Source organism: Chiloscyllium plagiosum, unplaced genomic scaffold (assembly GCF_037043375.1).
Source record: "Chiloscyllium plagiosum isolate Xiang-an unplaced genomic scaffold, Cpla_swu_hap1 HiC_scaffold_17, whole genome shotgun sequence".
Classification (NCBI taxonomy): domain Eukaryota; kingdom Metazoa; phylum Chordata; class Chondrichthyes; order Orectolobiformes; family Hemiscylliidae; genus Chiloscyllium; species Chiloscyllium plagiosum.
In genome coordinates this window covers 10411299-10435289 of record NW_028270155.1, presented here as the reverse complement: position 1 = coordinate 10435289, position 23991 = coordinate 10411299, and the positions used below count along the sequence as shown (strand labels likewise).

The window sequence follows — 23991 nt, the reverse complement described above, 5'->3', positions numbered from 1 at the left end:
CCATCACACATGACAGATGGAGGAGATTGGCCAGGTATAGCTCAGGTATCATGGTAGGTAATCTTTGTGATAGGATGGATTTATGGTCAGAAACTCAGCCCAGATCAAATATGAAAGCAAGTTTGTGAACAGTCAAGTTCAGCCTTAGGAAGTTGACAGGAAGAGGGACAGAATTAGCAGTTACCCAGTGACATTTGTGGTTAATTTCCCAATATTTAGATGGAGAAAGTTTTTACTTATCCAGTCATGGGTGGCAAGGCAAGCAGTCTGACAATTTAGTGACTGCAGAGGGAGCTGAAAGTGATGGTGGTGAAGTAGATCTGGGTATCAAAGCAATGTGTTTTTTGGACTATGTCTGCAAGGACCAGGGAGATGAGAATGAGGGGAGTTAAGGATAAATCTTTTGGATGAGGGAATGCAGCAGCACCAGAGGTAATAGTCTGAGAACTGGAAAAGAAACTACTGCAGTTGGGTAAATAATAATTGGGACAGGTGTGCAGACTCAGCTGGACAGTGCTAAAGGCACTTGGGTGGAAGTCAACAGATGTAGGCAGGCCCACAGGTTAACAGAATACTTAATCATCAAAAATATTGGTCCGTTTCTGTTCTTGGTTTGCTTGGCACTCTTTCTGCCGCTCAGGGAAGTTGGTGTTATAATTATTTGTAGTTCAATTCATTATTTGCTTTGAAGAAAAGGAGAGAAAGGAATTCAGAGCTACCAACTGTCCTGCATCTGCTGTCTTCTTTATGCCTGCAATCTTTAAAATCCAAACGTTGTTGCTTTCACGCCATGCCACTAAGCACTCAATCCCTTTCCTGTATTTTGTTTCAGCACTGTTTGAGATTCAAGCTCCAACAGTGGTGTCATCAGCAAACGTATAAATGGAGTTGGGCTGGAATATGGCCACAGTCCTGAATGTATAAGGAGTATGTCAACATGGCCTCACACCTAAAATATGTTGTCTGACCTGAGGTCTCACCTTTATTCTGATAAAAACTGAAGTTAACTTGGGTCAGTCACTTGAAAGAACTTCTGTCATTTACATATTAATCAATCGAAACCTGCACCTTCTTTCTAACTGATTAAAGACTTAATAGCCATCTAGGATTACACAATACATTTAGATAAGTTGTATGACCCTTTGAACTTTTACTTATAAATTCTGCTACTGATGTATTCTATCTCGCTACCTGCCTGAGGAAGGAGCAGTAACTGAAAGCTTGTGGCTTCAAATCAACCTGTTGGACTATAACCTGGTGTGGTGTGGATTTTTGACTTTGTACACCCCAGTCCAACACTGGCACCTTCACCTTATAGCAGGGGGTGAGTACATAGCCTTGTGGGGCACCAATGTAGAGGATTATGGTAGAGGAGGTGCTGTCGCTACTGATTGTGGTCTATGGGTCAGGGAGTTGAGGATCCAGTTACAGAGGGGGAAGCCGAGACAGAGGTCTCAGAGTTTAGAGATGAGTTTGTTTGGAATTGTGGTGTTGAAGGCAGAATTGTAGTCAATACAGTCAATACAATCCTTGTTCTCCAGATGTTACAGGGATGATGGAGGGTCAAGGTGTAGGTGTCTGCTTTTACATCAATAAGCAAAGGATCAAGGCAGTTTGGTTGGCTGGATTTGATATAAGGCATTACGAAACAAATGTGATATAATCAGTTCAAACACATTGATGAGATCATCTTCAACTCTTTAAATACAAAGGTTGCACACACAAAGTTTAACCTTTTAAGTCCTATTATCATTCTGGTCAATCTGTGCTGTGACATTGCCTTCAGTGTCAATACATGGCACTTAGATATAAGATTTACAAAGGACACTGCCGAAATATAACAAAATAATAACTTCAGCAAGTTGTGCTCAGGTTTTCTTTTTCATTAGCAAATGAAATTTTCCCACACAAATATTTTCCCACCTCATTAAAATGTAAAACTGTCACTTCATAAATAAGGGATGTGTGTAAATCAATATTGAACACACCAAAAAGCAAATAATCGCTACATTTTGTGCGGAGGAGACAGCACCAAGAAAAATTGATGTAAATTCGCCAAATGATCTGGCACATATTTCACTTCAGTCGGAAATGTAAACATTAATTTGAGATCAGTTCTAATTGTTCATTAAACAGGAAGCAGAATACAAATTATTTCTCGCTGGTTTGAATTCTCAGCCAGTGAAGGCGCGATGTCGTACAATGTCAAGAAGAGACAAGTTTGCTTTTGTTTTTTGTAAGCTTGATCTGGTCTCTGCTTTGTCAGTCAAAGAGACTGGAGATTAGTAGCATTATAATACACTCCACTGTTCTATGCCTTAACACCATGAGGTATAGGAGCAGATATAGACCATTGGCCCATTGAGTATTTGCTATTTGAGAATGATATGTTTCTCAACCCTAATCTCCTGCCATCTTTCCATTACCATTGAACCCCTTACACGTCAAGAACCTTTCTATCTCTGTCTTCGAGAAACTTGGCCTCCATAGCCATCTGCAACACTGAGTTCCACAGATTCACCATCCTTTGGTTGAAAAAATTTCCTCCTCGTCTCAGTTCTAAAGGGTCATCTCTTTGCTCTGAGACTGTACCTGGATCCTCAACTCCCTGACCCATAGACCACAATCAGTAGCGACAGCACCTCCTCCACCATAATCCTCAACCCATTCCCATTCCTTCCCTTCCTTTTAGCTTTACTTATTACGCTGTCTGTCACCGTGACCTCCTTCCCATCCTGTTAGTTTTACTTGTTGTCTGTATCGGGTCTTTCTTGAAAGGAACTTAAAAGACCCCTATATCGACAACAAGCAAAATTAATGTCATTTACAAAATACCTTGCAAGATCTGTAACAAACACTACATTGGGCAAACAGGCAGAAAACTAGCCACCAGGATATATGACATCAACTAGCCACAAAACGACATGATCCACTCTCACTAATATCCTTACATACGGATGAGGAAGAACACCACTTCAACTGGGACAACACATCCATCCTAGGACAAGTCAAACAGAGACATGCACAAGAATTCCTGGAAGAATGGCATTCCAACCGGAACTCTATCAACAAACACATTGACTTGGAGCCGATTTACCACCCCTGAGAAAAAGAACAGGAAATGACATAGCCATAGGAAATGACATCACCACAGTAAAAACAATCACTAACCCAAAGAAACCCAAACATATAAATAGAAAGCAGGAATCATCGGCAATGCTTAGTGCAGAGGCTCACTGATGATGTTACCTAGTATGGTGACAAAACACCTGAAAACGAACCTTCCAGCTCAGCGAGCAATCCTACATCCAGTACCTCAACCGAGCAACAAATCTTCTCAAAACTCACTAAGAGCATTCTATATTCTAACCACTCAGTGTCACTTCTGCTTATTTTGTCAATCACCTCTGCTCGGATTGGGTAAGGATAGATTTAATTCCTTCAGGAATATTAGTGAAGGAGGTGGAAGTTTCAAACAATCCAACAATTCCATGGTTACTTTCACAGATATTACCTTCTTACTTAAAAAGTTTCTGAAACCATTGCCATGCATGTTGGATTTCTCTTTGATTTCAAGCCTCTTGAGTTCTTGCCCTGTCTCATAACAAATAAGCTATTGAACACAACGAACACAACACAGATTTGGAGGAAGTAGGCCGAAAGAGCAAAAATTCGAAAAGCAGAGAAAATTAACTGCAAGCGTGTTTCTAATGATAACCATTGACCACATGTTGCAAGAAGAGAAACGTCTTAATATATACAAAGTTTTCTTTGCACGAATGTATTAATTATTCACGAGTCAATCCACATTGATGTTGCACAGGGGTTTTGCAAGAGATGCGTCAGCTTTCTCTTTTCACATCTTCAAACTCTTTCGCTGGAGAATAGTATGAAGTGTTGGAAGGATTCACAGCTTGATTAATAATGTGATAAGTGCCAAAGATCCTTCAGACTCAGCTTGGCTGATCTGTTACTGCAGAGGATTCGAACCAGGACCCTATTGTGAGGCAAGGACACTATCACTAAACCAAAGGTTTGACCCTCGACTGTAGCTCAAGGTGGCAGAGATTAATTTACCAGAGCAAGCAAGCATATTCAAATTGGTCATTTAACACTATGTTCAGCTCCTGTTATTCTATTCCCATTATAATTTTGGTGGTTTTTCATTATAAATAGAGTCAAGAGCTGTACAGCATAGAAACAGACCCTTCGGTCCAACTCATCCATGCAGACCTAAATTAATCTAGTCTGTTTGCCAGCATTTGGCCCATATTCCTCTAAACTCTTCCTTCCAGGTGCCATTTAAATGTTGTAATTGTACCAGCCTCTACCACTTCCTTTGGCAGCTCATTCCGTACACGTACCACCCTCTGAGTGAAAAAGTTGCTCTTTTGGTCCCTTTTATATCTTTCCCCTCTCACCCTAAACCTATACCCTCTCGTTCTGGACTCCCCCACCCCAGGGAAAAGACCTCGTCTATTTACCCTATCCATGCCCCTCCTGATTTTATAAATTTCTACAATATCATCCCTCAGCCTCTGATGCTCCAGAGTTTAGAATTAGATTCAGTTTCTTCCTTCAAAGGGCTTTAGGGCAGTCATGGAACAAGTCACCATAGCGGGAAGGTTTAGTTGGTAAAGCTTCCAAGTGTTTGGTTAGAACGAAGAAAGTTTAGGTTCTCAGACTTATGGTAAATTTTACAAAAACAAATTTGGAAAAGACTCATTGAAGTGACTCCACGGGTCAGAGTAAAGAACTGTCAGGAATTAGTTTTAAAGAGTCGAGACCATGGTATAATTTCTCTGGATTTGAGTTTCTGTAATGGTTACTATTGGGAAATAAGTTGAAACTTAAATTGCTTTGCAGTTCAAGATCTTCCTGTCTTAATTATGCAAATAGCTTGGTTTATTCTTTTTCCTTTGTACAATAAGCCTTTGTTCTGTTGTTAAAGAACATTTGCAGTCTCATGTAAATACGTTCCAGTAACAAATCACCACACTATTTAAGCATACAAACAATTTCATTTTAAGATCTGGCAGAGGACCACCAGCTAACATTGTAAAATATGTATTTCCACATTCTCAACTCTTCGTCAATTATCTTTGCATTTTCATTTGAGTGAGTTTGCTTTTTGGCAATAAGCCAGTTATTTGCTGGTGACTAAAAGAGCACAGCTGCCATGCTGTATCTGAGATCTGCACGTGGTCACATCATCAATCCAACTAAACTTCAATCTTGTGATCAGTGGAGGAGTAGGATGATGAAAGGTAATGGAGTGTACCTCTGACCTCGATCGCAACAATATATTTCAGCAGCGGAGCGGGTCACAGGCTGAGTCCTGGAGTGGGGTCAGAGCGAGTGCTGGAGTGGGGTCAGAGCGAGTGCTGGAGTGGGGTCAGACCGAGTACTGGATTAGGGTTAGACCGAGTGCTGGAGTGGGGTTAGACCGAGTGCTGGAGTGGGGTTAGACCGAGTGCTGGAGTGGGGTTAGACCGAGTGCTGGAGTGGGGTTAGACCGAGTCCTGGAGTGGGGTCAGAGCGGGTCCTGGAGTGGGCTCAGAGCGAGTCCTGGAGTGGGCTCAGAGCGAGTGCTGGAGTGGGGTTAGACCGAGTCCTGGAGTGGGGTCAGAGCGGGTCCTGGAGTGGGGTCAGAGCGAGTCCTGGAGTGGGGTCAGAGCGAGTACTGGAGTGGGGTCAGAGCGGGTCCTGGAGTGGGTTCAGACCGAATGCCGGAGTGGGGTCAGAGCGGGTCCTGGAGTGGGGTCAGAGCGAGTCCTGGAGTGGGGTCAGAGCGGGTCCTGGAGTGGGGTCAGACCGAGTCCTGGAGTGAGGTCAGAGTGGGTCCTGGAGTGGGGTCAGAGCGGGTCCTGGAGTGGGGTCAGAGCGAGTGCTGGAGTGGGGTCAGACCGAATGCTGGAGTGGGGTCAGTGCGGGTCCTGGAGTGGGGTCAGAGCGGGTCCTGGAGTGGGGTCAGAGCGGGTCCTGGAGTGGGGTCAGACCGAATGCTGGAGTGGGGTCAGTGCGGGTCCTGGAGTGGGGTCAGAGCGAGGGCTGGAGTGGGGTCAGAGCGGGTCCTGGAGTGGGGTCAGAGCGAGTCCTGGAGTGGGGTCAGAGCGAGTCCTGGAGTGGGGTCAGAGCGAGTCCTGGAGTGGGGTCAGAGCGGGTCCTGGAGTGGGGTCAGACCGAGTCCTGGAGTGAGGTCAGACCGAGTCCTGGAGTGGGTTCAGACCGGGTCCTGGAGTGGGGTCAGAGCGGGTCCTGGAGTGGGGTCAGAGCGGGTCCTGGCGTGGGGTCAGAGCGGGTCCTGGCGTGGGGTCAGAGCGAGTCCTGGAGTGGGGTCAGAGTGGGTCCTGGAGTGAGGTCAGAGCGGGTCCTGGAGTGGGGTCAGAGCGAGTGCCGGAGTGGGGTCAGACCGAGTCCTGGAGTGGGGTCAGAGCGACTCCTGGAGTGAGGTCAGAGCGAGTCCTGGAGTGGGGTTAGAGCGAGTCCTGGAGTGGGGTCAGAGCGAGTCCTGGAGTGGTATCAGAGCGGGTCCTGGAGTGGGGTCAGAGCGAGTCCTGGAGTGGGGTCAGAGCGAGTCCTGGAGTGGGGTCAGAGCGGGTCCTGGAGTGGGGTCAGAGCGAGTGCCGGAGTGGGGTCAGACCGAGTCCTGGAGTGGGGTCAGAGCGAGTCCTGGAGTGAGGTCAGAGCGAGTCCTGGAGTGGGGTCAGAGCGAGTCCTGGAGTGGGGTCAGAGCGAGTCCTGGAGTGGGGTCAGAGCGAGTCCTGGAGTGGTATCAGAGCGGGTCCTGGAGTGGGGTCAGAGCGGGTCCTGGAGTGGGGTCAGAGCGAGTCCTGGAGTGGGGTCAGAGCGGGTCCTGGAGTGGGGTAAGAGCGAGTGTCGGAGTGGGGTCAGACCGAGTCCTGGAGTGGGGTCAGAGCGAGTCCTGGAGTGGGGTCAGAGCGAGTCCTGGAGTGGGGTCAGAGCGAGTCCTGGAGTGAGGTCAGAGCGAGTCCTGGAGTGGGGTCAGAGCGAGTCCTGGAGTGGGGTCAGAGCGGGTCCTGGAGTGAGGTCAGAGCGAGTCCTGGAGTGGGGTCAGAGCGGGTCCTGGAGTGGGGTCAGAGCGAGTGCCGGAGTGGGGTCAGACCGAGTCCTGGAGTGGGGTCAGAGCGAGTCCTGGAGTGGGGTCAGAGCGGGTCCTGGAGTGAGGTCAGAGCGAGTCCTGGAGTAGGGTCAGAGCGGGTCCTGGAGTGAGGTCAGAGCGAGTCCTGAAGTGGGGTCAGAGCGGGACCTGGAGTGAGGTCAGAGCGAGTCCTGGAGTGGGGTCAGAGCGAGTGCTGGAGTGGGGTCAGAGCGAGTGCTGGAGTGAGGTCAGAGCGAGTGCTGGAGTGAGGTCAGAGCAAGTCCTGGAGTGAGGTCAGAGCGGGTCCTGGAGTGGGGTCAGCTCGGGGTGAGACCTGGAGCGTGAAGCAGAGCGTGCTCGGGGTGAGACCTGGAGCGGGGAGCAGACCGCACTCGAGGTGAGAATTGGAGTCGGGAACAGAGCATTCTAGGGCCGAGACCTGGAGTGAGGAGCAGAGTGTGATCGGGGTGACACCTGGAGCGGGGAGCAGAGCGCACTCGGGGTTAGACCTGGAGCGTGGAGCAGAGGACATTCGGGCCAGGATCTGGAGTGCAAATCAGACTGTGCTTGGGGCAACACCTGGAGCGGGAATCAAAGTGCGATCTATCCGAGACAAGGAGTGCAAATCAGAGCGTGCTCGGGCCGAGACCTGGAGCGGGGAGCAGTGTGTGCTCGGGCTAAGTCCTGGAGCGGGAATCAGAGCGTACTCGGGCCGAGACCTGGAGCGTGGAGCAGAGTGCACTCGGGCTGAGACCTGGAGCGTGGAGCAGAGCGCGCTTGGGGTGAGACCTGGAGCGGGGAGCAGTGTGTGTTTGGGGTTAGACCTGGAGCGGGGAGCAGTCCGAGCTCAGGCCGAGACCTGGAGCGTGGAGCAGAGTGTAATCGGGGTGAGAACTGGAGCGGGGAGCAGAGTGCGCTCGAGGTGAGACCTGGATCGGGGAGCAGAGCGCACTCAGGGTGAGACCTGTAGCGGGGAGCAGAGGGCATTCGGGCCGGGAGGTGGAGTGCAATTCAGACTGTGCTTCGGGCAACACCTGGAGCGGGAATCATAGTGCGATCTATCCGAGACCAGGAGCGGAAATCAGAGCGTGCTCGGGCCGAGACCTGGAGCGGGGAGCAGTGCGTGCTCGGGGTTAGACCTGGAGCGGGGAGCAGTCCGGGCTCAGGCTGAGACCTGGAGCTGGGAGCAGTGCGTGCTCGGGGTGAGAATTGGAGTCGGGAAAAGAGCATTCTCGGGCCGAGACCTGGAGTGTGGAACAGAGTGTGATCGGGGTGAGTCCTGGAGCGGGGAGCAGAGCACGCTAGGGGTGAGACCACGAGCGGGGTGCAGAGCGCACTCGGGCCGAGTCCTGGAGCGGGGAGCAGAGGACATTCGGGCCGGGATCTGGAGTGCAAATCAGACTGTGCTTGGGGCGACACCTGGAGCGGGAATCAAAGTGCGATCTATCCGAGACCAGGAGTGCAAAATCAGAACGTGCTCGGGCTGAGACCTGGAGCGGGAGCAGAGCCGCTCGGGGTGAGACATGGAGCGGGGAGCAGTCCGGGCTCAGGCCGAGACCTGGAGTGTGGAGCAGAGTGTGATTGAGGTGAGACCAGGAGCGGGGAGCAGTGCGTGCTCGGGCAGAGACCGAGAGCGGGGAGCAGAGCACACTTGGGCTGAGTCCTGGAGCGGGGAGCAGAGCGCACTCGGGCTGAGTCCTGGAGCGGGGAGCAGAGGACATTCGGGCCGGGATCTGGAGTGCAAATCAGAAGGTGCTCAGGCCGAGACCTGGAGTGGGAATCAGGGTACACTCGGGCTGAGAACTGGAGCGAGGAGCAGAGTGTGATCGGGGTGAGACCTGGAGCGTGGAGCAGTCCGGGCTCAGGCCGAGACCTGGAGTGTGGAGCAGAGTGTGATCGGGGTGAGACCTGGAGCGGGGAGCAGAGTGTACTCGGCTCGAGGCCTGGAGCGGGGAGCAGAGCGTGTTTGGGGTGAGACCTGGAGTGTGGAGCAGAACACACTCGGGCCGAGACCTGGAGCGTGGAGCAGAGCACGCTCGGGCCGAGACCTGGAGTGTGGAGCAGAGCACGCTCGGGCCGAGACCTGGAGCGTGGAGCAGAGCGTGCTCGGTGTGAGACCAGGAGCTGGGAGCAGAGCGCGCACGGGCCGAGACCTGGAGCAGGGAGCAGAGCGCACTCGGGGTGAGACCTGGAGCGTGGAGCAGAGCGCGCTCGGGGTGAGACCTGGAGCGGGAATCAGGGTGCACTCGGGCCGAGACATGGATCGGGGAGCAGAGCGAGCTCAGACCGAGACCTGGAGCGTGGAGCAGAGCGTATTCGGGCTGAGACCTGGAGCGTGGAGCAGAGAGTGCTTGGGGTGAGACCTGGAGAGAGGAGCAGAGTGCGCTCGGGGTGAGACCTGGAGCGGGGAACAGAGTGCGAGCGGGCCAAGACCTGGAGCGTTGTGCAGAGCGTGCTTGCGGTAAGTCAGGAACGGGGAGAAGTGCGTGCTCGGGGTTAGACCTGGAGCGGGGAGCAGTCCGGGCTCAGGCCGAGACCAGGAGTGGGGAGCAGAGCGTGTTTGGGGTGAGACCTGGAGAGGGGAGCAGAGCATGTTCGGGGTGAGACCTGGAGCGGGGAGCAGAGCGTGCTCGGGGTGAGACCTGGAGCGGGGAGCAGAGTATGATCGGGGTGAGACCAGGAGTGGGGAGCAGAGCTCGCTCGGGATGAGACCTGGAGCGGGGAGCAGAACGCGCTCGGGGTGAGACCTGGAGCGGGAATCAGGGTGCACTCGGGCCGAGACCTGGATCGGGGAGCAGAGCGCGCTCTGGGTGAGACCTGGAACGGGGAGCAGAGCGCGCTCTGGGTGAGACCTGGATCGGGGAGCAGAGCGCGCTCGGGGTGAGACCTGGAACGGGGAGCAGAGCGCGCTCTGGGTGAGACCTGGATTGGGGAGCAGAGCGTGCTCGGGCTGAGACCTGGAGCGGGGAGCAGAGCGCGCTGGGGGTGAGACCTGGAGCGGGGAGCAGAGTATGATCGGGGTGAGACCTGGAGCGGGGAGCAGAGAGCGCTCGGGGTGAGACCTGGAGCGGGGAGCAGAGGACATTCGGGCTGGGATCTGGAGTGCAAATCATACTGTGCTTGGGCCACACCTGGAGTGTGGAGCAGATCGTGCTCGGTGTGAGACCAGGAGCTGGGAGCAGAGCGCGCACGGGCCGAGACCTGGAGCAGGGAGCAGATCGTGCTCGGTGTGAGACCAGGAGCTGGGAGCAGAGCGCGCTCGGGGTGAGACCTGGAGCGGGGAGCAGAGCGCACTCGGGGTGAGACCTGGAGCGGGGAGCAGAGCGAGCTCAGGCCGAGACCTGGAGCTGGGAGCAGAGCGCACTCGGGGTGAGACCTGGAGCGGGGAGCAGAGCGCACTCGGGGTGAGACCTGGAGCAGGGAGCAGAGCGCACTCGGGGTTAGACCTGGAGCGGGGAGCAGAGGACATTCGGGCCGGGATCTGGAGTGCAAATCAGACTGTGCTTGGGGCGACACCTGGAGTGGGAATCAAAGTGCAATCTATCCGAGACCAGGAGTGCAAATCAGAACGTGCTCGGGCCAAGACCTGGAGCGTGGAGCAGAGCGCGCTCGGGCTATAACCTGGAGTGTGGAGCAGATCGTGCTCGGTGTGAGACCAGGAGCTGGGAGCAGAGCGCGCACGGGCCGAGACCTGGAGCAGGGAGCAGAGCGCACTCGGGGTGAGACCTGGAGCGTGGAGCAGAGCGCGCTCGGGGTGAGATCTGGAGCGGGGAGCAGAGTATGATCGGGGTGAGACCTGGAGCGGGGAGCAGAGCGCACTCGGGGTGAGACCTGGAGCGGGGAGCAGAGAGCGCTCGGGGTGAGATCTGGAGTGGGAATCAGAACGCACTCATGGTGAGACCTGGAGTGGGGAGCAGAGCGCGCTCGGGGTGAGACCAGGAGCGTGGAGCAGAACGCGCTCGGGGTGAGACCTGGAGCGTGGAGCAGAGCGTGTTCGGGCTGAGACCTGGAGCGGGGAACAGTGCGTGCTCAGGGTGAGACCTGGAGCGGGGGGCAGAGCGTGCTCGGGGTGAGACCTGGAGCGTGGAGCAGAGCGTGTTCGGGCTGAGACCTGGAGCGGGGAACAGTGCGTGCTCGGGGTGAGACCAGGAGCGGGGAGCAGAGCGCGCTCGGGCCGAGACCTGGAGCTGGGAGCAGAGCACGCTCGGGGTGAGACCAGGAGTGGGGAGCAGAGCGCACTCGGGCCGAGACCTGGAGTGGGGAGCAGAGCGCACTCGGGGTGAGAGCTGGAGCGAGGAGCAGAGCGCGCTCGGCCGAGACCTGGAGTGGGGAGCAGAGCGTGCTCGGGGTGAGACATGGAGCGTGGAGCAGATCTCGCTCGGGGTGAGACATGGAGCGGGGAGCAGACCGAGCTCAGGCCGAGACCTGGAGCTGGGAGCTGAGCGCACTCGGGGTGAGACCTGGAGCGCAGAGCAGAGCGCGCTCGTGGTGAGTCCTGGAGCGGGGAGCAGAGCACACTCGGAGTGAGACCTGGAGTGGGGAGCAGAGCGCACTCGGGGTGAGAGCTGGAGCGGGGAGCAGAGCGTGCTCGGGGTGAGACCAGGGGCGGGGAGCAGAGCGAGCTCAGGCCGAGACCTGGAGCGGGGAGCAGAGAGCGCTCGGGGTGAGACCTGGAGCTGGAGCAGAGCGCTCTCGGGGTGAGACCTGGAGCGTGGAGCAGAGCGTGCTCGGGGTGAGACCTGGAGTGGAGAGCAGAGCGCGCTCGGGGTGAGACCTGGAGCTGGAGCAGAGCGCTCTCGGGGTGAGACCTGGAGCGTGGAGCAGACCATGCTCGGCCGAGACCTGGAGCAGGGAGCAGAGCGCGTTCGGGCCGAGGCCTGGAGAAGGGGAGCAGAGCGTGCTCGTTGTGAGATCTGGAGCGTGGAGCAGAGCGCGCTCGGGGTGAGACCTGGAGCGGGGAGCAGAGAGCGCTTGGGGTGAGACCTGGAGCGAGGAGCCGAGGACATTCGGGCCGGGAGGTGGAGTGCAATTCAGACTGTGCTTCGGGCAACACCTGGAGTGGGAATCATAGTGCGATCTATCCGAGACCAGGAGCAGAAATCAGAGCGTGCTCGGGCCGAGACCTGGAGCGGGGAGCAGTGCGTGCTCGGGGTTAGACCTGGAGCGGGGAGCAGTGCGTACTCGGGGGTAGACCTGGAGCGGGGAGCAGTCCGGGCTCAGGCTGAGACCTGGAGCTGGGAGCAGAGCGTGATCAGGGTGAGAATTGGAGTCGGGAAAAGAGCATTCTCGGGCCGAGACCTGGAGTGTGGAGCAGAGCGTGTTCGGGGTGAGACCTGGAGCGGGGAGCAGTGCGTACTCGGGGGTAGACCTGGAGCGGGGAGCAGAGCGCACTCGGAGTGTGCCCTGGAGCGGGGGGCAGAGCGTGCTCGGGGTGACCTGGAGTGGGGAGCAGAGAGCGCTCGGGGTGAGACCCGGAGCTGGAGCAGAGCGCTCTCGGGGTGAGACCTGGAGCGTGGAGCAGACCGTGCTCGGGCCGAGACCTGGAGAAGGGGAGCAGAGCGTGCTCGGGCCGAGGCCTGGAGCGTGGAGCAGAGCGCGCTCGGGGTGAGACCTGGAGCGGGAAGCAGAGCGCGCTCGGGCCGAGGCCTGGAGCGTGGAGCAGAGCGCGCTCGGGGTGAGACCTGGAGCGGGGAGCAGAGGACATTCGGGCCGGGAGGTGGAGTGCAATTCAGACTGTGCTTCGGGCAACACCTGGAGTGGGAATCATAGTGCGATCTATCCGAGACCAGGAGCAGAAATCAGAGCGTGCTCAGGCCGAGACCTGGAGCGGGGAGCAGTCTGGGCTCAGGCTGAGACCTGGAGCTGGGAGCAGAGTGCGCTCGGGCCGAGACCTGGATCAGGAAGCAGAGCGCGAACGGGCCGAGATCTGGAGCGTTGTGCAGAGCGTGCTTAGGGTGAGTCAGGAGTGGGGAGCAGTGCGTGATCGGGGTTAGACCTGGAGCGGGGAGCAGTGCGAGCTCGGGCCGAGACCTGGAGTGGGGAGCAGAGCGCACTCGGGGTGAGACCTGGAGCGTGGAGCAGAGGACATTCGGGCCGGGATCTGGAGTGCAAATCAGACTGTGTTTGGGGCGACACCTGGAGTGGGAATCAAAGTGTGATCTATCCGAGGCCAGGAGTGCAAATCAGAGCGTGCTCGGGCTGAGACCTGGAGCGTGGAGTAGAGGGTGCTCGGGGTGAGACCTGGAGCATGGAGCAGAGCTCGCTCGGGCCGTGACTTGGAGTGAGGAGCAGAGCGCACTCGGGGTGAGACCTGGAGCGTGGAGCAGAGCGCACTCGGGGTGAGACCTGGAGCGGGGAGCAGAGAGTGCTCGGGCTGAGACCAGGAGCGGGGAGCAGAGAGTGCTCGGGCTGAGACCTGGAGCGTGGAGCAGAGCGTGCTCGGGCTGAGACCTGGAGCGTGGAGCAGAGCGCACTCGGGGTGAGACCTGGAGCGGGGAGCAGAGCGCACTCGGGGTGAGATCTGGAGAGAAGAGCAGATTATGATCGGGCCGAGACCTGGAGCGGGGAGCAGAGCGTGCTCAGGCCGAGACCTGGAGCTGGGAGCAGGGCGCGCTCGGGGTGAGACATGGAGCGTGGAGCAGAGCATGCGCGGGGTGAGACATGGAGCGGGGAGCAGAGCGCGCTCGGGGTGAGACCTGGAGCGGGGAGCAGATCTCGCTCGGGGTGAGACCTGGAGCGGGGAGCAGAGCGAGCTCAGGCCGAGACCTGGAGCTGGGAGCAGGGCGCGCTCGGGGTGAGACATGGAGCGTGGAGCAGAGCATGCACGGGGTGAGACATGGAGCGGGGAGCAGAGCGTGCTCGGGGTGAGACATGGAGCGGGGAGCAGAGTGTGCTCGGGGTGAGACCTGGAGCAGGGAGCAGAGCGCACTCGGGGTGAGACCTGGAGCAGGGAGCAGAGCGCGCTCGGGCCGAGACCTGAAGCGTAGAGCAGAGCGCACTCGGGCCGAGACCTGGAGTGGGGAGCAGAGCGCGCTCGGGGTGAGACCTGGACCGTGGAGCAGAGAGTGCTCTGGGTGAGACCTGGAGCGAAGAGCAGATTATGATCGGGGCGAGACCTGGAGCGTGGAGCAGTGCGTGCTCGGGGTGAGACCTGGAGCGTGGAGCAGATCTCGCTCGGGGTGAGACCTGGAGCGGGGAGCAGAACGCGCTCGGGGTGAGACCTGGAGCGGGGAGCAGTGCGTGCTCGGGCCGAGACCTGGAGAGAGGAGCAGAGCGTGCTCGGGGTGAGACATGGAGCGTGGAGCAGAGCGTGCTCGGTGTGAGACCTGGAGTGTGGAACAGAGCGTGCTCGGGGTGAGACCTGGAGTGGGAATCAGGGTGCACTCGGGGTGAGACCTGGAATGGGGAGCAGAGCGCGCTCGGGGTGAGACATGGAGCGTGGAGCAGAGCGCGCTCGGGGTGAGACCTGGAGCGTGGAGCAGAGCGCGCTCGGGGTGAGCCCTGGAGCGTGGAGCAGAGCGCGCTCGGGGTGAGACCTGGAGCGGGGAGCAGAGCGTGCTCGGGGTGTGACCTGGAATGGGGAGCAGAGCGCGCTCGGGGTGAGACCTGGAATGGGGAGCAGAGCGCGCTCGGGCCGAGACCTGGAGCGGGGAGCAGAGCTCGGGGTGAGACATGGAGCGTGGAGCAGAGCGTGCTCGGGGTGAGCCCAGGAGCATGGAGCAGAGCGTGCTCGGGGTGAGTCCTGGATCGGGGAGCAGAGCGCACTCGGGGTGAGACCTGGAGCGGGGAGCAGAGCGCGCTCGGGGTGAGACCTGGAGCGGGGAGCAGAACGCGCTCGGGGTGAGACCTGGAGCGGGGAGCAGAGCGCGCTCGGGGTGAGACCTGGAGCGGGGAGCAGAGCGTGCTCGGGGTGAGACCTTGAGCGGGGAGCACTGCTGGCTCGGGCCGAGACCTGGAGCGGGGAGCAGAGCGTGCTCGGGGTGAGACATGGAGCGTGGAGCAGAGCGCGCTCGGGGTTAGACCTGGAGCAGGGAGCAGAGCGCGCTTGGGGTGAGACCTGGAGCAGGGAGCAGAGCGCGCTTGGGGTGAGACCTGGAGCGGGTGCAGAGCGCGCTCGGGGTGAGACCTGGAGCCGAGAGCAGAGCGCACTCGGGGTGAGACCTGGAGTGGGGAGCAGAGGACATTCGGGCCGGGATCTGGAGTGCAAATCAGACTGTGCTTGGGGCGACACCTGGAGCGGGAATCAAAGTGCGATCTATCCGAGACCAGGAGTGCAAATCAGAGCGTGCTCGGGGTGAGACATGGAGCTGGGATCTGAGCGTGTTCGGGGTGAGACCTGGAGCGGGGAGCAGAGCGCACTCAGGCCGAGGCCTACAGCGGGGAGCAGAGGACATTCGGCCCTGGATCTGGAGCGGGCAGCAGAGAGTGCTCGGGCTAAGAGCTGGAGCGGGAATCAGAGCGTATTCTGGGTGAGACCTGGAGCGGGGAGCAGAGGACATTCGGGCCGGGATCTGGAGTGCAATTCAGACTGTGCTTGGGGCGACACCTGGAGCGGGAATCAAAGTGCGATCTATCCGAGACCAGGAGTGCAAGTCAGAGCGCGCTCGGGGTGAGACCTGGAGCGGGGAGCAGAGTATGATCGGGGTGAGAACTGGAGCGGGGAGCAGAGCGTGCTCGGGGTGAGACCTGGAGCAGGGAGCGGAGCGTGCTCTGGGTGAGACATAGAGCGTGGAGCAGAGGTGCTCGGGGTGAGACATGGAGCGTGGAGCAGAGCGTTCTTGGGCCGAGACCTGGAGCAGGGAGCAGAGCGCGCTCGGGGTGAGACCTGGAGCGGGGAGCAGAGCGTGCTCGGGGTGAGACCTGGAGCGGGGAGCAGAGCGCGCTCTGGGTGAGACATAGAGCGTGGAGCAGAGGACATTCGGGCCGGGAGGTGGAGTGCAATTCAGACTGTGCTTCGGGCAACACCTGGAGTGGGAATCATAGTGCGATCTATCCGAGACCAGGAGCAGAAATCAGAGCGTGCTCGGGCCGAGACCTGGAGCGGGGAGCAGTGCGTGCTCGGGGTTAGACCTGGAGCGGGGAGCAGTGCGTACTCGGGGGTAGACCTGGAGCGGGGAGCAGTCCGGGCTCAGGCTGAGACCTGGAGCTGGGAGCAGAGCGTGATCAGGGTGAGAATTGGAGTCGGGAAAAGAGCATTCTCGGGCCGAGACCTGGAGTGTGGAGCAGAGCGTGTTCGGGGTGAGACCTGGAGCGGGGAGCAGTGCGTACTCGGGGGTAGACCTGGAGCGGGGAGCAGAGCGCACTCGGAGTGTGCCCTGGAGCGGGGGGCAGAGCGTGCTCGGGGTGACCTGGAGTGGGGAGCAGAGAGCGCTCGGGGTGAGACCCGGAGCTGGAGCAGAGCGCTCTCAGGGTGAGACCTGGAGCGTGGAGCAGACCGTGCTCGGGCCGAGACCTGGAGAAGGGGAGCAGAGCGTGCTCGGGCCGAGGCCTGGAGCGTGGAGCAGAGCGCGCTCGGGGTGAGACCTGGAGCGGGAAGCAGAGCGCGCTCGGGCCGAGGCCTGGAGCGTGGAGCAGAGCGCGCTCGGGGTGAGACCTGGAGCGGGGAGCAGAGGACATTCGGGCCGGGAGGTGGAGTGCAATTCAGACTGTGCTTCGGGCAACACCTGGAGTGGGAATCATAGTGCGATCTATCCGAGACCAGGAGCAGAAATCAGAGCGTGCTCGGGCCGAGACCTGGAGCGGGGAGCAGTCTGGGCTCAGGCTGAGACCTGGAGCTGGGAGCAGAGTGCGCTCGGGCCGAGACCTGGATCAGGAAGCAGAGCGCGAACGGGCCGAGATCTGGAGCGTTGTGCAGAGCGTGCTTAGGGTGAGTCAGGAGTGGGGAGCAGTGCGTGATCGGGGTTAGACCTGGAGCGGGGAGCAGTGCGAGCTCGGGCCGAGACCTGGAGTGGGGAGCAGAGCGCACTCGGGGTGAGACCTGGAGCGTGGAGCAGAGGACATTCGGGCCGGGATCTGGAGTGCAAATCAGACTGTGTTTGGGGCGACACCTGGAGTGGGAATCAAAGTGTGATCTATCCGAGGCCAGGAGTGCAAATCAGAGCGTGCTCGGGCTGAGACCTGGAGCGTGGAGTAGAGGGTGCTCGGGGTGAGACCTGGAGCATGGAGCAGAGCTCGCTCGGGCCGTGACTTGGAGTGAGGAGCAGAGCGCACTCGGGGTGAGACCTGGAGCGTGGAGCAGAGCGCACTCGGGGTGAGACCTGGAGCGGGGAGCAGAGAGTGCTCGGGCTGAGACCAGGAGCGGGGAGCAGAGAGTGCTCGGGCTGAGACCTGGAGCGTGGAGCAGAGCGTGCTCGGGCTGAGACCTGGAGCGTGGAGCAGAGCGCACTCGGGGTGAGACCTGGAGCGGGGAGCAGAGCGCACTCGGGGTGAGATCTGGAGAGAAGAGCAGATTATGATCGGGCCGAGACCTGGAGCGGGGAGCAGAGCGTGCTCAGGCCGAGACCTGGAGCTGGGAGCAGGGCGCGCTCGGGGTGAGACATGGAGCGTGGAGCAGAGCATGCGCGGGGTGAGACATGGAGCGGGGAGCAGAGCGCGCTCGGGGTGAGACCTGGAGCGGGGAGCAGATCTCGCTCGGGGTGAGACCTGGAGCGGGGAGCAGAGCGAGCTCAGGCCGAGACCTGGAGCTGGGAGCAGGGCGCGCTCGGGGTGAGACATGGAGCGTGGAGCAGAGCATGCACGGGGTGAGACATGGAGCGGGGAGCAGAGCGTGCTCGGGGTGAGACATGGAGCGGGGAGCAGAGTGTGCTCGGGGTGAGACCTGGAGCAGGGAGCAGAGCGCACTCGGGGTGAGACCTGGAGCAGGGAGCAGAGCGCGCTCGGGCCGAGACCTGAAGCGTAGAGCAGAGCGCACTCGGGCCGAGACCTGGAGTGGGGAGCAGAGCGCGCTCGGGGTGAGACCTGGACCGTGGAGCAGAGAGTGCTCTGGGTGAGACCTGGAGCGAAGAGCAGATTATGATCGGGGCGAGACCTGGAGCGTGGAGCAGTGCGTGCTCGGGGTGAGACCTGGAGCGTGGAGCAGATCTCGCTCGGGGTGAGACCTGGAGCGGGGAGCAGAACGCGCTCGGGGTGAGACCTGGAGCGGGGAGCAGTGCGTGCTCGGGCCGAGACCTGGAGAGAGGAGCAGAGCGTGCTCGGGGTGAGACATGGAGCGTGGAGCAGAGCGTGCTCGGTGTGAGACCTGGAGTGTGGAACAGAGCGTGCTCGGGGTGAGACCTGGAGTGGGAATCAGGGTGCACTCGGGGTGAGACCTGGAATGGGGAGCAGAGCGCGCTCGGGGTGAGACATGGAGCGTGGAGCAGAGCGCGCTCGGGGTGAGACCTGGAGCGTGGAGCAGAGCGCGCTCGGGGTGAGCCCTGGAGCGTGGAGCAGAGCGCGCTCGGGGTGAGACCTGGAGCGGGGAGCAGAGCGTGCTCGGGGTGTGACCTGGAATGGGGAGCAGAGCGCGCTCGGGGTGAGACCTGGAATGGGGAGCAGAGCGCGCTCGGGCCGAGACCTGGAGCGGGGAGCAGAGCTCGGGGTGAGACATGGAGCGTGGAGCAGAGCGTGCTCGGGGTGAGCCCAGGAGCATGGAGCAGAGCGTGCTCGGGGTGAGTCCTGGATCGGGGAGCAGAGCGCACTCGGGGTGAGACCTGGAGCGGGGAGCAGAGCGCGCTCGGGGTGAGACCTGGAGCGGGGAGCAGAACGCGCTCGGGGTGAGACCTGGAGCGGGGAGCAGAGCGCGCTCGGGGTGAGACCTGGAGCGGGGAGCAGAGCGTGCTCGGGGTGAGACCTTGAGCGGGGAGCACTGCTGGCTCGGGCCGAGACCTGGAGCGGGGAGCAGAGCGTGCTCGGGGTGAGACATGGAGCGTGGAGCAGAGCGCGCTCGGGGTGAGACCTGGAGCAGGGAGCAGAGCGCGCTTGGGGTGAGACCTGGAGCAGGGAGCAGAGCGCGCTTGGGGTGAGACCTGGAGCGGGTGCAGAGCGCGCTCGGGGTGAGACCTGGAGCCGAGAGCAGAGCGCACTCGGGGTGAGACCTGGAGTGGGGAGCAGAGGACATTCGGGCCGGGATCTGGAGTGCAAATCAGACTGTGCTTGGGGCGACACCTGGAGCGGGAATCAAAGTGCGATCTATCCGAGACCAGGAGTGCAAATCAGAGCGTGCTCGGGGTGAGACATGGAGCTGGGATCTGAGCGTGTTCGGGGTGAGACCTGGAGCGGGGAGCAGAGCGCACTCAGGCCGAGGCCTACAGCGGGGAGCAGAGGACATTCGGCCCTGGATCTGGAGCGGGCAGCAGAGAGTGCTCGGGCTAAGAGCTGGAGCGGGAATCAGAGCGTATTCTGGGTGAGACCTGGAGCGGGGAGCAGAGGACATTCGGGCCGGGATCTGGAGTGCAATTCAGACTGTGCTTGGGGCGACACCTGGAGCGGGAATCAAAGTGCGATCTATCCGAGACCAGGAGTGCAAGTCAGAGCGCGCTCGGGGTGAGACCTGGAGCGGGGAGCAGAGTATGATCGGGGTGAGAACTGGAGCGGGGAGCAGAGCGTGCTCGGGGTGAGACCTGGAGCAGGGAGCGGAGCGTGCTCTGGGTGAGACATAGAGCGTGGAGCAGAGGTGCTCGGGGTGAGACATGGAGCGTGGAGCAGAGCGTTCTTGGGCCGAGACCTGGAGCAGGGAGCAGAGCGCGCTCGGGGTGAGACCTGGAGCGGGGAGCAGAGCGTGCTCGGGGTGAGACCTGGAGCGGGGAGCAGAGCGCGCTCTGGGTGAGACATAGAGCGTGGAGCAGAGGACATTCGGGCCGGGAGGTGGAGTGCAATTCAGACTGTGCTTCGGGCAACACCTGGAGCGGGAATCATAGTGCGATCTATCCGAGACCAGGAGCAGAAATCAGAGCGTGCTCGGGCTGAGACCTGGAGCAGGGAGCAGTGCGTGCTCGGGGGTAGACCTGGAGCGGGGAGCAGTCCGGGCTCAGGCTGAGACCTGGAACTGGGAGCAGAGTGTGATCGGGGTGAGAATTGGAGTCGGGAAAAGAGCATTCTCGGGCCGAGACCTGGAGTGTGGAGCAAAGCGTGTTCGGGGTGAGACCTGGAGTGGGGAGCAGAGGACATTCGGGCAGGGATCTGGAGTGCAAATCAGAGTGTGTTTGGGGCGACACCTGGAGCGGGAATCAAAGTGCGATCTATACGAGACCAGGAGTGCAAATCAGAGCGTGCTCGGGCCGAGACCTGGAGCGGGGAGCAGAGCATGCTGGGGGTGAGACCTGGAGCGTGGAGCAGAGCGTGTTCGGGGTGAGACCTGGGGCGGGGAGCAGTGCGAGCTCGGGCCGAGACCTGGAGCGGGGAGCAGAGCGCACTCGGGGTGAGACCTGGAGTGGGGAGCAGAGGACATTCGGGCCGGGATCTGGAGTGCAAATCAGACTGTGTTTGGGGCGACACCTGGAGCGGGAATCAAAGTGTGATCTATCCGAGACCAGGTGTGCAAATCAGAACGTGCTCGGGCTGAGACCTGGAGCGTGGAGCAGAGCGTGCTTGGGGTGAGACCTGGAGCGGGGAGCAGATCGTGCTCGGGCCGAGACCTGGAGTGTGGAGCCTAGCGTGCTTGGGGTGAGACCTGGAGCAGGGAGCAGAGCGCTCTCGGGGTGAGACCTGGAGAGAGGAGCAGAGCGCGTTCGTGCCGAGACCTGGAGCGGGGAGCAGAGCTCGGGGTGAGACCTGGAGCTGGGAGCATAGCTCGGGGTGAGTCCTGGAGCGGGGAACAGAGCGTGCTCGGGCCGAGACCTGGAGCGGGGAGCAGAGCTCGGGGTGTGCCCTGGAGCGGGGAGCAGAGCTCGGGGTGTGCCCTGGAGCGGGGAGCAGAGCGTGCTCGGGGTGAGACCTGGAGAGAGGAGCAGAGCGCGTTCGTGCCGAGACCTGGAGCGGGGAGCAGAGCTCGGGGTGAGTCCTGGAGCGTGGAGCAGAGCTCGGGGTGAGTCCTGGAGCGGGGAGCAGAGCTCGGGGTGAGTCCTGGAGCGTGGAGCAGAGCGCGCTCGCGGTGAGCCCTGGATCGGGGAGCAGAGCGCACTCGGGCCGAGACCTGGAGTGGGGAGCAGAGCGCACTTGGTGCGAGACCTGGAGCGTGGAGCAGAACGCGCTCGGGGTGAGACCTGGAGCGGGGAGCAGAGCGTGCTCGGGGTGAGACCTGGATCGGGGAGCAGAGCGCGCTCGGGCCGAGACATGGAGCGGGGAGCAGAGGACATTCGGGCCGAGATCTGGAGTGCAAATCAGACTGTGCTTGGGGCGACACCTGGAGCGGGAATCAAAGTGCGATCTATCCGAGACCAGGAGTGCAAATCAGAGCGTGCTCGGGGTGAGACATGGAGCGTGGAGCAGAGCGCACTCGGGGTGAGACCTGGAGCGTGGAGCAGAGCGCACTCGGGGTGAGACCTGGAGCTGGGAGCTGAGCGTGTTCGGGGTGAGACCTGGAGCGGGGAGCAGAGCGCACTCAGGCCGAGGCCTACAGCGGGGAGCAGAGGACATTCGGCCCTGGATCTGGAGCGGGGAGCAGAGCGTGCTCGGGCTAAGAGCTGGAGCGGGAATCAGAGCGTATTCAGGCTGAGACCTGGAGCGGGAATCAGAGTGTATTCGGGGTGAGACCTGGAGCGGGGAGCAGAGGACATTCGGGCCGGGATCTGGAGTGCAATTCAGACTGTGCTTGGGGCAACACCTGGAGCGGGAATCAAAGTGCGATCTATCCGAGACCAGGAGCAGAAATCAGAGCGTGCTCGGACTGAGACCTAGAGCGGGGAGCAGTGCGTGCTCGGGGGTAGACCTGGAACGGGGAGGACTGCGTGCTCGGGGGTAGACCTGGAGCGGGGAGCAGTCCGGGCTCAGGCTGAGACCTGGAACTGGGAGCAGAGCGTGATCGGGGTGAGAATTGGAGTTGGGAACAGAGCATTCTCGGGCCGAGACCTGGAATGTGGAGCAAAGCGTGTTCGGGGTGAGACCTGGAGTGGGGAGCAGAGCGCACTCCGGGTGAGATCTGGAGCGAGGAGCAGAGGACATTCGGGCCGGGATCTGGAGTGCAAATCAGACTGTGTTTGGGGCGACACCTGGAGCGGGATTCAAAGTGCGATCTATACGAGACCAGGAGTGCAAATTAGAGCGTGCTCGGGCCGAGACCTGGAGCGGGGAGCAGAGCGTGCTGGGGGTGAGACCTGGAGCGGGGAGCAGAGCGTGCTCGGGGTGAGACCTGGAGCGTGGTGCAGAGCGTGATCGGGGTGAGAATTGGAGTTGGGAACAGAGCATTCTCGGGCCGAGTCCTGGAGTGTGGAGCAGAGCGTGTTCGGGGTGAGACCTGGGGCGGGGAGCAGTGCGAGCTCGGGCCGAGACCTGGAGTGGGGAGCAGAGCGCACTCGGGCCGAGACCTGGAGTGGGGAGCAGAGCGCACTCGGGGTGAGACCTGGAGTGGGGAGCAGAGCGCACTCCGGGTGAGATCTGGAGCGAGGAGCAGAGGACATTCGGGCCGGGATCTGGAGTGCAAATCAGACTGTGTTTGGGGCGACACCTGGAGCGGGATTCAAAGTGCGATCTATACGAGACCAGGAGTGCAAATTAGAGCGTGCTCGGGCCGAGACCTGGAGCGGGGAGCAGAGCGTGCTGGGGGTGAGACCTGGAGCGGGGAGCAGAGCGTGCTCGGGGTGAGACCTGGAGCGTGGTGCAGAGCGTGATCGGGGTGAGAATTGGAGTTGGGAACAGAGCATTCTCGGGCCGAGTCCTGGAGTGTGGAGCAGAGCGTGTTCGGGGTGAGACCTGGGGCGGGGAGCAGTGCGAGCTCGGGCCGAGACCTGGAGTGGGGAGCAGAGCGCACTCGGGCCGAGACCTGGAGTGGGGAGCAGAGCGCACTCGGGGTGAGACCTGGAGTGGGGAGCAGAGCGCACTCCGGGTGAGATCTGGAGTGGGGAGCAGAGCGCACTCGGGGTGAGACCTGGAGTGGGGAGCAGAGGACATTCGGGCCGGGATCTGGAGTGCAAATCAGACTGTGTTTGGGGCGACACCTGGAGCGGGAATCAAAGTGCGATCTATCCGAGACCAGGTGTGCAAATCAGAACGTGCTCGGGCCGTGACCTGGAGTGAGGAGCAGAGCATGCTCGGGGTGAGACCTGGAGCGGGGAGCAGATCGTGCTCGGGCCGAGACCTGGAGTGTGGAGCCTAGCGTGCTTGGGGTGAGACCTGGAGCAGGGAGCAGAGCGCTCTTGGGGTGAGACCTGGAGAGAGGAGCAGAGCGCGTTCGTGCCGAGACCTGGAGCGTGGAGTAGAGCTCGGGGTGAGACATGGATCGGGGAGCAGAGCGTGCTCGGGCCGAGACCTGGAGCGGGGAGCAGAGCTCGGGGTGAGTCCTGGAGCGTGGAGCAGAGCGCGCTCGCGGTGAGCCCTGGAGCGGGGAACAGAGCGCACTCGGGGTGTGCCCTGGAGCGGGGAGCAGAGCTCGGGGTGAGTCCTGGATCGGGGAGCAGAGCTCGGGGTGAGTCCTGGAGCGTGGAGCAGAGCGCGCTCGCGGTGAGCCCTGGAGCGGGGAGCAGAGCGCGCTCGCGGTGAGCCCTGGATCGGGGAGCAGAGCGCACTCGGGCCGAGACCTGGAGTGGGGAGCAGAGCGCACTTGGTGCGAGACCTGGAGCGGGGAGCAGAGCGCGCTCGGAGTGAGACCTGGAGCGGGGAGCAGAGCGTGCGCGGGGTGAGACCTGGAGCTGGGAGCTGAGCGCGCTCGGGCCGAGACATGGAGCGGGGAGCAGAGCGCACTCGGGCCGAGACCTGGAGCGGGGAGCAGAGGACATTCGGGCCGGGTACCTGAGTGCAAATCAGACTGTGCTTGGGGCGAC

The 23991-nt window shown here is 60.3% G+C and overlaps 1 protein-coding gene across 2 annotated transcripts in view; it reads right to left on the bottom strand.

Annotated features, from left to right (window-relative positions):
• Positions 1–23991, bottom strand: part of LOC122558714 (cadherin-8-like) — a 340449-nt gene that overhangs the window by 36489 nt on the left and 279969 nt on the right. The gene's annotated exons all lie outside the window — the stretch shown is intronic.